At 46.3% G+C, this 12,799-nt stretch overlaps 1 protein-coding gene across 3 annotated transcripts in view; it reads left to right on the top strand.

Moving 5' to 3' along the window:
• Positions 1–7,668: 7,668 nt before the first annotated feature.
• Positions 7,669–12,799, top strand: part of LOC149360801 (galactosylgalactosylxylosylprotein 3-beta-glucuronosyltransferase S-like) — a 37,732-nt gene continuing 32,601 nt past the window's right edge. For all 3 annotated transcript variants that reach the window (XM_089572520.1, XM_089572518.1, XM_089572519.1), the window contains exon 1: positions 7,669–8,445. The gene's annotated coding sequence lies outside the window, so the exon portion shown is untranslated. The remainder of the gene's footprint in view (positions 8,446–12,799) is intronic.

Here is a 12,799-nt window from a genome sequence, read left to right as displayed (position 1 = left end):
AATCTCGTATATATGTGTCATATGTGTCTGGTTCATACGAGATTATGGAATATCTCGTATGTGTCATACGACACATATGACACATATGTGTCTGGTTTGCAATTTTTGGGAAAGGGAAGGGAAGGGCTGGGGTGGAATTATAAGGCAATTAACAATAAAATAGCTTCCATTGAAGTTAGTAAACTAAAGAAAGTAAAAAAAAAAATTCGGACGCGAAAAAAAAAAACTACGCGCCGTTCCGGATTCGAACCACCGACCTAGAGATCTACAGCTCACTACACTACCCACTACACCACTGCTGGCATGGCAAAAACTGCTTTATATTTCGATGACAAGACTTATGCTATGCTTCCCACTATAGAATTCGACGGTTAGGTGCGAGGACAAATGTTTATTTTTAAGGTATAAGGAGCTGAACTACAGCCGATTGCACTTCCACTGATTTTGTGGATCTTGATGTGCTCTGTGATAAGCACTGAACGATCTGATATTTGTATGTATTTTAATTTTCACAGCGCCTGCACCATTGATCGTAGTACTCTCATTGCGCACATATTGTTAACTACAGTCGGAGCTCTTGCATGAAAATACCTGGCGTTATTAGCTCAACTAAGCAAAGAAGGCAACATTTGCCTCCTGGCTGAACGTTTGTCCAAGCACATTGGAAACGCCTAACGTCATACTGTTTGGATAGGCGCGGTTTACAACAGGAGGGCACAAGCAGAGAATCAAGGAGAAAAATATTTGAAACAGGCCAAGAGTTTTTTTTATGCGTTGGTTGGGCACTTGTTAATCGCTTGTTCATCCCTTCTTTTCCGCGTGTTTCAAACAGCAAGGCCCACTCTATGAGAGGCACTCATCAGCGGCTATGTGTTTCGCACGAGATTGATGTAAGCTGATACGGTGCATATCGGAGCTCTTGTGTACGCACGAGTGTCGCGTGTCAGTTAAGGTATGCCACATATGTAATCCATACAAGTCACCTTTCCGTAGCGCGTGAACTACTATATATGCAGCAGATGTGTTCATCTGTGACATTTGTGACGCGTATGAGCTCGTAAGCAGCCTATACGCGTTCATACGAGACACATTAATTTGTGACACACATGAACTCGTATGAAGTATATGTGCTGATACGAGGCGCATTTGTCGACACATGGCTCATATGGTGCCCATATGAGTCAAACGAGGCACATATGAACTCGTATGAAGCCTATATGTGTTCATATGAGGCACATATACTGACACATATAACTCATATGGGCTGCATACGAGGCAAAGGGAGAGAACGAGTACCGTGGAGGCGCAATGCCTTCGCATTCTTCCAATTCGAGTTCCCGCAGACGATGTAACGTTTTTTTCTTAAGCTATATGTATCTCTTATATAAGCGCATGGTCAGCGCTGTCCTATCATGGAGCAAACGCACGTTACTCTTTACCCATTCCTGCTTTAATGGAGTGCTCGACACGTTGCGCCATGCATATATGTTTTGGTGCTGTTCTGCAGGTATACCGCATTAACTGCGACGCCCAAGCACATATCAAGGTACAGCGTATTTAACGTTAGAGTCGAGAAGTTATTTTTATAAAATGCTATTTATAGTTTTTGAAATTCAGGCCTGAAAATCGGTGCTGCATATATGTTTCTCCGACTCGCATTCTTTCATTGCACGACTGGACTTTTTACATTTACACAGAACGAAGACCTTAAAGGGGGAAATAATCGCATGCATGCATGCAACTTTGCATATTTTAGTTTAAAAAACTGAGATTTAAAAAATCTCACAGGAGGTTATGCGGGTTTTTACGAAGATATCATTATCTACGCCCCGGACTATATATGCTAATAAATAATTAACAATGTGCGAGCTATATATATATATATATCGCGCCTATCGCCGCAATTGAGAAAACTAAGAAGTCACAATAGCAACTGCATGATGCTCCATAGCAGTCGGCACTTCAAAGTTGCGTTGCCTATTGCAGGAATTGGCCAGCTTCTAAATATGGCAAAGTCAATGCAGGGGAAACATTCGAGAAAGTGGTCCAATACTGCCAACTTCTAAAAATGGCTGAGCCAAGGCGGGTGAAACGTCCGAGAAATTGGTCCAATACTACCAACTTCTAAAAATGGCTGAGCCAAGGCGGGGAAAACGTCCGAGAAATTGGTCCAATACTACCAACTTCTAAAGATGGCTGAGCCAAGGCGGGGAAAACGTCCGAGAAATTGGTCCAATACTACCAACTTCTAAAAATGGCTGAGCCAAGGCTGGGAGAACGTCTGAGAAATTGGTCCAATACTGCCAACTTCTAAAAATGGCTGAGCCAAGGCTGGGAGAACAGAGGCAACGCGGGGCCTTCACAGGGCTGTCGTTTGCCAACTCAGATCCTACATTGGACCGATGTCATGTGCTGCTTGGGGACAGCGAACAATTTCACGGCATTAATATATCAAAAGGAACAAAGTGCAGGCGTACTGTATTTCGTGAGAGCAAAGAACGAAAACAGACCGTATATGCGTACGTTGTAAACTTACGAGCGTTTCTCGTAGTAATTAATTAACATACCTATCCTGTGACCTCCGTAGTGTTACAGCAATGTTCCCGCGACATCATATTGGCATGGATTTTCTAATGAACACCAGGCGATCATCGACCATAGATCCAAGCTCATCACTCTTTCGACTGACGAAGCCACCCCTTCGAAGACAACTAAGGAGCAGTATGTTGCCGGGAGTGTCCTGGATGAACAAGTGAGCGTCCCACCCTGATCAAGCGTCATGGTCATCGTAAGTTCGAGGGTTGCCAAGAACATTGAAATTTTCATCAAAGGGAACTAGAGCTTCTAGAGCGAGGAATCAGCATTGCAAGAGGCATACCACATTTCCGCAATGGCCAAGCAGAAATGCTGCTGACGAACTTCAGCGAAGAATACCTGCAAGTTACTATCTATACTATGCGTTACTATATATTACGTTACGAACTATCCGACGCTTGCGAAGCCCACACTCTCTCCGATGTATATCCAGAATATTCATCGAAGGAAGATCACAAGCTCGTCTTCCACATAAACCCAACCCGGCCCCGGAACAGACAAGACCAGATCCTCAATCTCCTTCGAAGCTTCAGCGAGTGCTTCTCGTCATCACCGAAGGTCCGACAAACGCCGATTGCCAAGCGTCGCATCGTAAGCACCGTAATGCTTCGCGGCGACATAATCCAGCCACCGAAGAGCCCCTGGGCGGCACCGGTTATTCTAGTGGGGAAGAAAGACGGCGCACTTCGATTCTGCGTCGATTACCGCCGCTTGAACAACATAACGAAGAAAGTCGTCTACCCCCTCCCCCGCATCGAGGACACACTGGACCGGCTCCAAGACATGGAGCGTGCTCCGGCACCTGCTGGACCCGACAAGCCCGGGAATGCAGTCGGGAATTAGATTACCAAAGGCCAGACTCGCGCTCGAGGGAGATGACGCGGAGTTTATGGACTAATTGGTTAAAACGTATGGCATGGACACCCAACGTTCCCCCTCTCGGACTGTGGTGGGGCGTCGAATGAGGCGCTGGACACCCTCATCACGGAGGCGGAGATACGGGCAGAAATTATCAGAGTAAAGACGAAATTGGCTCCGCGCCCTGATGGATTCATGATAAGATGATCAGGAATCTAGACGATGAACCTTTTAGACTCTTAACCGAATGTATCGGAGAGGTTTGGAACAAAGGGAGGCTACCCGAGCAAAGGAAGACAGCCAACATCATACTCATACCGATGCCGGGCAAACCTCCGCAGTTAGACAACCTCAGGCCAATTACCCTTACGTCATGCGTAGGGAAATTGATGGGGCACAGCGTGCAAACAAGGCTGACGGCCTTCATAGAGCAAAACAACCTGTGGCCGCACGATTTGGTCATTTTCCGGCCACAGTTATGCACGCTGGACGTGATGTGCTCTGACTTGAAGACCACATCCATGAGCCGGTACCTCCTAAGAAATTTGAACCCACTCTGTGTCAAAGATCCTTTTGAGACTAGGAATTCACATGTCATAGCAAGTTTTCTACAAGACAACCGTTCAATTGGTAGCATGTTCTCCATAGACGTTGAAGATCTTTATTATTCTATTCCCCAAGAAGAATTGTTTACCTCTGTTCTTAAGTGCATTGAAGAGAATGGCGTGATAGCTTTTCAAAATGCAGCTGGCATAACTGTTGAAAGCTTCATGTCACTTCTCGAATTTTATCTGGGTGCAATGGTTGTTAATTTCGAAGGTAGGGCGTTTGTACAAAAGAGTGGCATATGCATTGGGTCATGTGTGGCGCCTGTGTTGTGCAAGCGCTTGTCCCGTTCGTCTTCTGTCCCTTGTCTTTTCTTTTTTTAGTCGCGCTACAAACATCCCCTCAAGCAAAATGAACCAACTCGCCCAGCAAAAAGTTTTATTGAACCACATCATAGACTCGCGCTCCAAAGACGCGAGAGTAATTTTGGGCCTGGACCTCACCAAAGCGGTTGACAATGTCAAACATGAGGCGATCCTCATCGGGCTGAACAAGCTGGGAGTGGCGAAGAGAACTTAAGAATATATAAAGGACTTCATATCGGGCAAGAAAGCCTGTATGAGATTCCAAAACTTAAAATCACTCGCGATTGAGCTGGGAAGCAGGGGCAGGCGAAACGCCAGCTATGCGACGCATTGGGCGACCGAAGATGTGCAGGACTCCATACGACGCGAAGAAGCGGCTATGGGAGCGAAAGATCGCATAACAATAGGCAACACCTGCAAGATACAGGTTGTGCCAGAGGAATAAACGAGAGGACTTCCGCGTTCGAGAAGACTCCTTTCCCAAGCTGGTCATGCAAGCGTGACTTTCGCTTGCATGACCAGAGTTAGCTGGGCTAAGCGCAACGATTTTTCTCACTGATCCCCCCGCCTTGAAATACGAAGCCGAGGGCACAAATAAATCGCAGAGAGAAGGAAAAATACCATTTGCACAATTGTAGTACTTTGGTAATCGCTATTCTAAATTACTAACAAGGATTAACGAAAAAAACAACTATAAAATAACATACGGGGACATGTGAAGGGGTTTTCCAAAATGCAGTGAGGAAAATCGCTTTAAAAGTGGTTTTTATGTCTTAGTGAGGGAATTTTTGGTTACGGTATGGAGTATCACTGACGAATCAAAACTGTCGTCATGGGCGAGAAAGGTGTTGGTACGGTCTTCACTGTCTTTTCTTCCATCACCATGGCATTGTTTATAGGCGGCCATAGTGTATCAATTTCGTATATAGTCTTGAGCCTTAAAGTTAAAAATAAAATGTTTATTTTGATTTTAAAATATTTAGCCGTCTAATAATTGATCGATGTGGGGTAATTAACGCCTGCGTGGCTGTGCAGTCCAGCTCAACAGAGCGTACCGACTTATCTATCATAGTTTTTAAAATAAAAATATTTAAAGATAAAAAGAAATCGCCCTTTATGTGGTGATAGGCTAGACTGAAAATTTTTGCGGGAAAGTCGGTAGGGATTCTATATATATCTGCATGTCAATTTTCTAAGCCCTCGGAGCAATCTCTTTAGGAGTTGTGCCCCATGGGCTGACAAAGATGGCTACGGTGTTAAGTACCAGAAATCCTAGCAAAATGCATCATTAAACTCTCTTTCTCTCTCCAAAAATTCCTTCATTCAGTATAGTACCATGGACTGTGCAGAAATGTTCATAATCAGATGGACCAGGTTGGACAGGGGTTGCAACTGCTTTTAATTTCGAAGGCTTAAGCATTAATGACGCCGTCCCATATGGCTTGGGAGGTTGTGCATACAATGGCCTGTAATTTTTTTTTATTTATTTGGAGATACTGTCAATCCTTTTAGGGATTTTTACAGGAGTGGATTAAGTGCCCGTATACATTTGCTCATAGAACCATACACACGTTTGTACACAAGAGTATGCGAAGACACTAATACAAAAAAGAGGCAAGCACATAAAAAAAAAACACTTAGGATACCGTCATTCATGCACTGACGTCATCACAGATTTACATTTATACATAAAAAGCAAAAGGAAGACACATAAGTGATGACATCACATCCGCGTTGTTGACAGTACAGAAATGCTAGCAAGTTCAATAAATTTGTCAATTGAAGACTGCGAGACCACACTCTGATCTAAAGAATTCCACTTACGCACAGCTCGCGGGAAAAACGAAAAACTGTAGGCATTATTGGCACAAAAATATTCTTGGAGTGTGAATTGATGCTTATGACAGGTTTCTCTGCAAGTATTGAAAGAAATGTAGGTATCGGCCGCCGCGGTGGCTCAGTGGCTATGGTGCTCGGCTGCTGGCCCGAAAGACGCGGGTTCGATCCCGGCCGCGGCGGTTGAATTTCTTTGGAGGAGAAATTCGAGGCCCGTGTACTGTGCGATGTCAGTGCACGTTAAAGAACCCCAGGTGGTCGAAATTTCCGGAGCCCTCCACTACGGCGACTCTCATAGCCTCAGTTACTTTGGGACGTTAAACCCCATAAACCAACCAACCAATGTAGGTATCAGGATTTACTTTAATCATGTTATGCAAGATAAGGTACAAAAATTTCAGACGTTGTAGCAGCGCACGGCTGGTTAGTGTATGAAGCCCAATCTCGGTCAGCATCTGCGTGGGTGTGTCGGTGCGCTGGTATCTGTTGCAGATAAAACGTGCGGCCTTCCGCTGAACAGCTTCGAGCGTAGATATTTGATTTTGGGCAAACGGAAACCATGCCACGTTCGCATATTCCAAGATCGGGCGAATACACATCACATAAGCCAAAAGTTTGGCTTCCCTCGTAGAGTACCGCAGGGCCCGTTTTAGATACATTAACTTCCGCATCGCTTTGTTTGCCACATAGTCTACAGTCTACATGAGCTGACCAAACCATATCTGATGAGACCACGACGCCCAAGTACTTATACTCAGTGACTGTTTTGAGGATCGTACTGTTACATCCGTACGAAAAACAAAGCTTAGATTTCTTTTTTGTTATAGACATTGACACTGTTTTGCTAAGGTTTATGGCCATTTGCCAGTCCGTGCACCATTGGGCTATCAAACCAAAATCCTTGTTGAGAGCAATTTGGTCTTGCCGGTTCAGAACTTCTCTATACAGGACGCAGTCATCTGCGAATAGTCTTATCTTGGAATCCACCTGACTAGCTATGTCGTTTACAAACAAGAGGAACAGGATAGGCGCTAAAACGGAGCCCTGTGGTACACCCGAGAGGACTGGCATTGTTCGGGAAGTATGGGCGCCGAACTGAACAAACTGGCGGCGGTCAGATAAGTAGCAGCGGATTCATTGCACAACTGGCCCATCCCCTAGAATATATTTGAGTTTAAGAAGCAAATTTTCATGGCAGACACGGTCACAGGCTTTTGAATAAGAGGGTAATAAGAGGGTTGTGTCGCCTTGAATGAACACCATGCGGCTATCTATTTGTGCCCGCCACCACCAGCTTGGAAAAGTGAGCAGAGGCTGCTTTTTGCTGCGCATTCGCTCCGTAACGGAGCGGAAGTGGGGATATCGCAACAACGGGAAACGCACAGGAAGCGCGCCGCCTCTTGGCAATTACGAGTGACACTGATACACGCCGCTGCATTCCGCTACTGCTTACGCTGAAATAGAACACAGCGTGCTGACGGAGGGCGCTTGCTGAAGGCTTCAGCCCACACAACCTCTCATGCTTGCAGCTTCTGTTCACGCCAAGGAACCGTGATGCGAATGGACATGATTTTGCTCCGAAAGGAATGGGCGCAAGTTTGTGCAAGCTCAGTTCCCCTTTGCTTTTCGCTGGTCTGCATCCAACTCAGAATCACCGACCACAATAGATGAGCGCGTCCTGAATGCCCTTGACTGGGCTGCAGACGACATATTATGGTTGCATTGTAGGTAGGTGGTGAGGTTCGTCCTCGTTGACTGCACCGTTCCCGTGATTTTCAGCGGCCCATCGCTGCTTTGCTTGTGTGGATATTTCGCCTTGAACTTCTGCCCGAGTGAGCGTCCGATGCTATCGTGTTCTGGCAGGTGCGCAGTTATTGTGGAGCGAGCACATTCTCTTCCAAAGTTTTATCCGCAGTATGCGCATACACTGGCCGCGCGCAAGTCTCGTCTGCGGCACTGCGGATTGAGAAGTCCATGGTATCGTATACATCGTGGACTGCTAAGGCAGCGGATTTCAGGTAACATCGCCGTCGTAGTATCCGAAGACGCTGACGTGCGGTGCTGGATGCGTCAAGCGAATTGTGGAATTGCCCAGCTGTAAATGCACGTGTGGAAGAACTGGCCTTGCTATCGCTGACAGGGCGAGAAAGCCACTTTCTGGTGGGGGAAACCGCTGTAAACACGACTTGTTGGTGGACGGAGACACATCTTCAAGGCGACCACAGCGGCGGTGCGAATTTTTAAGGTAAGTTAACGAAAGGTTTGAAGTTGTTATTTATTGTAAATTGCAGGAGTTTGCGTCTTCTTGCAGTGGTTGTTAGACGAGCTCAAGAAAAAGAGAGGATATCCATCACGCAGATAGCCCATGTTGTACTCTTAATTTCAGACGACTGGAGTCACGAGCAGAGGCCGGAAAATGGTACACAGTGCTTAAATATATCTATAGCACAACTTGAATATGGCAGCAAGGAAGTAAAACATGCGATTTGATTGTCTGACAGTGACTGCGCTTAGCCCTGAGATGCGGATGCGCAGGGCAAAGCAGATATTTGATGTGGTTATTTCGGTTGTTTTTGCATGCCCTTAATGAAAACCAAAACCGCCCTTGCACTCAGGCGCGCACGCACGCAGACACGCACCAGTGAACACGAGCACGCACACGCATTCTGATATGTACATCCGTGAACACACATTCACGCGCACAACTATCCCTCTATGCTTCGGTTCTGAAGAGGTGCTATTTGCGACCGTGCTTACCAGTGAGACAGGCAAAAGTTGGCTTTCTATTTCGATATGCCAAGCCGTGGGTAATCGCCATGCAGTTGGCTCTTACCTTCTGTTTGGCAGTTGGTCCATTTGCTCTGTGGTTCGTATGATCGCCTTCCTTCACGCTGATTCACGTTGGTGCACAAAGGTATGCCTGGAAATATTGAGAACACGCCTTCGTTTGCATTCTTTCTCTAGAATAGCTCACTACCAGACTACTTTGAGGGTCCTTCCACCAAATCACATTTTATTCAAGCACATGTCTCGAAATGCCTGTGGTAATATATATATATTCCGGAACTGCGTTCACTTGGCAGTATTTTAAATGCAGCTTTAAAACCTGAATGATGAAAATTCTGTATTACGGCGAGTTGTGCCGTCGTGTTCTTCCTAGTCCCGTGTTTCTGAGCTATTTTTCTGTCTGGAGTTGGAAATTCTATTTTCAACGAACCTTTTCTATTTTTTTGGTCGCTGGCTGCGAACCAATCAATTGGAGGGCAACCAATTATTCGGCAAAGGGTGCCTCATACGCAGTGGAAATCTCCCTTTTGACCGCGTGCATCAGTGAGGCTGCTGCTAACGACTACAGGAAAGTGTAGCCCTGGAAGCGATAGCGTCGTCACGGGTACAGCTGGTGGCGAAATGAGGAGGGGATTATAAAAACACGCGAAGAAGAACAGAGAAATGTTTAACTTGTACACCTGACGGAAGTGACGTTCTTCCCTCCCGGTGACGTCACTTCTCGCCTGGTGATGTCACTTTTCACCAGCCAGTGACAATGCACTAGTATGGTTACGTCGCTTCTCTCCAGCCAATGGAAACGCTCCGATCTCGTTTGGTCACTTCCCTCCAGCCAATGGGCGAATTTTAAGACCTACGACACATTTTGGCTCCACACGGCTTCTAATGCTATCGAATTAATAATATTTGCGCGAGATGAAATACAGGCGTGGTCTATTGATGCACCGGTCTTCTCAGCATCTCTCCAGATCCTGGCCAACCTGCTGAAGAAAACGAATCACCAGCCAGTTTTTCTGGACATCGGATATCTACATCATTTAGCTATTGCCGCAGGCCACTGCATAACATTTCAGTGGGTACCTGCTCACTGTGGCATTCAGGCTAATGAAAAAGCAGATGAAGCGGCCCGTAAGGGCCATGAACATCGGAGATACATTAGAACTTTTTTTACGAAATCTGATGCGTCCCAGGTGGCCAAAAGTTTTGCTTCCGAAGAAATGTATCGGCTTTGGAGTTTGCCGACATATCAGTACCAATTTCTTCACTCAATCGACCCACATCTTAGATCAAGACTCTCACCCAGAATTCCTCGACATCTGGAAACACTTTATCATCGACTTCGTCTTAATGCTGCATATACAAACGGCTTACGATACCGTTTTAGACAAATGGACAGTCCGCACTGTGACAACTGTGCCGCGATAGAAACTGTGGAGCATATCTTGCTTGAGTGCCCTGCATATGCTAACGAGCGTGCGTACTATGAACATTGCATGCAGAAGCTCTGCTCAGTGCCCCTTACAATGGACAAAGTTTTAGGTCCCTTAGCCTGCCTTTGGCAACAGAGACTTGCAATGACTTTTCTATTCACATATTTAAAAGACATTGGACATCTCGATAAGCTTTAAATTCACTTGCACGTCACCTTCATGCATTCTTCATGCAGTGAACTTCGTCAGCCCATTTGACGGACTATGCACTCCATCACTCTATAGGTTACATCAATACTCGCCATTGCATCCTTAGTACCCATTTCATGGCCGCATTTTATCTTCGTTTTTTTTACCTCTTCCACTCTGCTCTCCTTCTGTCTTTATCTCCCAAATTCCCCTCCCTACGTAGAGTAGTATGCCAGCGATTTTTAAACGCCGGCTAAATTCTCTGCTCTTCATTAAAGAGTCTCTCTCTCTCTCTCTCTAGATACGAGTTCCACATGGTGGTGTGCATGTCTTCTCAAAGGCGATGACCTATTGTCTCGCCTAGATCTTGCGTTCAAAGTGTAAAACATGGAATTTGCGCGGAGTTAAGGCGATGAAGACATTCACACCGTGTTTCCCATTGTCATTCTAGTCTGTCGGGCAATCTTTCATCGCAGGTTTGGTTCACATTCCACATTGTGGAAGTATTTCCAGCTGCGCAGAGGCATTGTTAGGATTCCGCTTTCAGTATGCTTTTTTATTTGTACTCTGAACGGTACTAGTCGCAATATTTCAGATGTGTCAAAGCCAAACAAGTCGAGTGGAGGGTGCAAGATTATTCCCAAGATTGCCACCGACGCAGGAATAGGGGACTGTGAGTTGGGCTTAATGTTTTCGCTAACAGCAGTGAGTGTATTGAAAGCTGCTGCCTCATTTGTTTTCCACTTCTAGAGGTGAGCCCCTCGTCCGTTTGTGGCGTTAGCGGCACTGTTGCGTATCGCTAGTGCCACCCCTGGTGTCTCAACCTATCTCACAACGTGGTCAATGTAAAACTAATGCTGCATCTTCCCTATAAGACCCGCCGCGGTGGCTCAGTGGTTATGGTGCTCGGCTGCTGGCCCGAAAGACGCGGGTTCGATTCCGGCCGCGGTGGTTGAATTTCTATCGAGGCGAAATTTCAGAGGCCCGTGTACAGTGCGATGTCAGTGCAAGCTAAAGTACCCCAGGTGGTCGAAAATTTCGGAGTCCTTCCCTACGGCGTCTCTCGTAGCCTGAGTCGCTTTCGGACGTTAAACGCCATAAACCAAACCAAACTATCTTCCCTATAAGTGGCGTTCACTGCGGGAAACTTTGAAATGATGGTGATGCATACCGGTTAAGAGGAATGCGTTTGCTCTTAGCCTACGGGTGCGCGTGTTGATTGGTGATGACTATGATTATAGATATCATCGCAGCAAGGGTAGTTTTGCCCAAAGAGCGCCATGGCACAAGGTATTTTCGTCCCTCAAGGTGGGGTCACAGATCCATTTCCAAGCATTTCACTCCGGAGAAGACGAGCGTGTGAAATCTTCTACCCTCTGCGTTACCGGTGCTTCCCAGGCGGCAGAGGGAATCGAACAACGCACCTCCCGCACGCGACGCGGATGCTCAAACCACTGAGCAACCTCTGCGGAACGTCTGTTGATTTTCCGAGTCACTTTTCTAGGCAAGCTTTTCCCAAACGTCGACGATTGCTGCCAGAGACATGAGAATCTGTCTCGGTCTACCTCGCAGTGTGAAATTGCAATAAATGTCTAACGTTTTGCCGATGCTTGGTGGTTACAGCGATCAGGCATAGCATAAACTTACGGGCTGGGCCATGTGCCTATGGAATAAAGCTTAATCCTGGGTGCAGGAAAATGTTGAGAGGGAGTCTGCTGGACATCCTGAAAGAGGCACCGAAGATTTGGCACTCCGTTGTCCTTTATTGTTTGCTGTTTTTGAGGCTTTGTGGGCTAAATTGTAGATGTGTGCTGCAGCTTCGGCCACCGACACGCTTCCTGTGAAATTGCACTTTGCACATTCCCTCATCGCAGCACCAGGTAAAGTTAGTGATCCTATGTGCCAGAGAAGTCGTCAGGTCAACTTCGCAAGGCGAAAAGCTCCACAGCGCTAAAAAATAGGAGCACACCGAAGACGAGGACAGCATGTGCGCTCCTGCCTTCTGTGTGCTGGTGTTTTTTAGCGCTGTGGAACTTTTCCTTTTTACAGTATGCACCAACTAGCCTAGCAATTGGTTGTACTTCGCAAGGCGCACACGCGCTTGTGGCTATTTGGAAGGGAGCTCAATCGCGTCTCCTTTCAGAGACCCATTTTGTCCTTTTCTCTCGGTCGTTTGGAAATATCAAAAGACTG

Source organism: Amblyomma mixtum, chromosome 2, assembly GCF_055824585.1.
Source record: "Amblyomma mixtum isolate Tamu chromosome 2, ASM5582458v1, whole genome shotgun sequence".
NCBI classification, from domain to species: domain Eukaryota; kingdom Metazoa; phylum Arthropoda; class Arachnida; order Ixodida; family Ixodidae; genus Amblyomma; species Amblyomma mixtum.
Note: the sequence above shows the minus strand (reverse complement) of the source record. Positions and strands in the feature narration are given on the sequence as shown.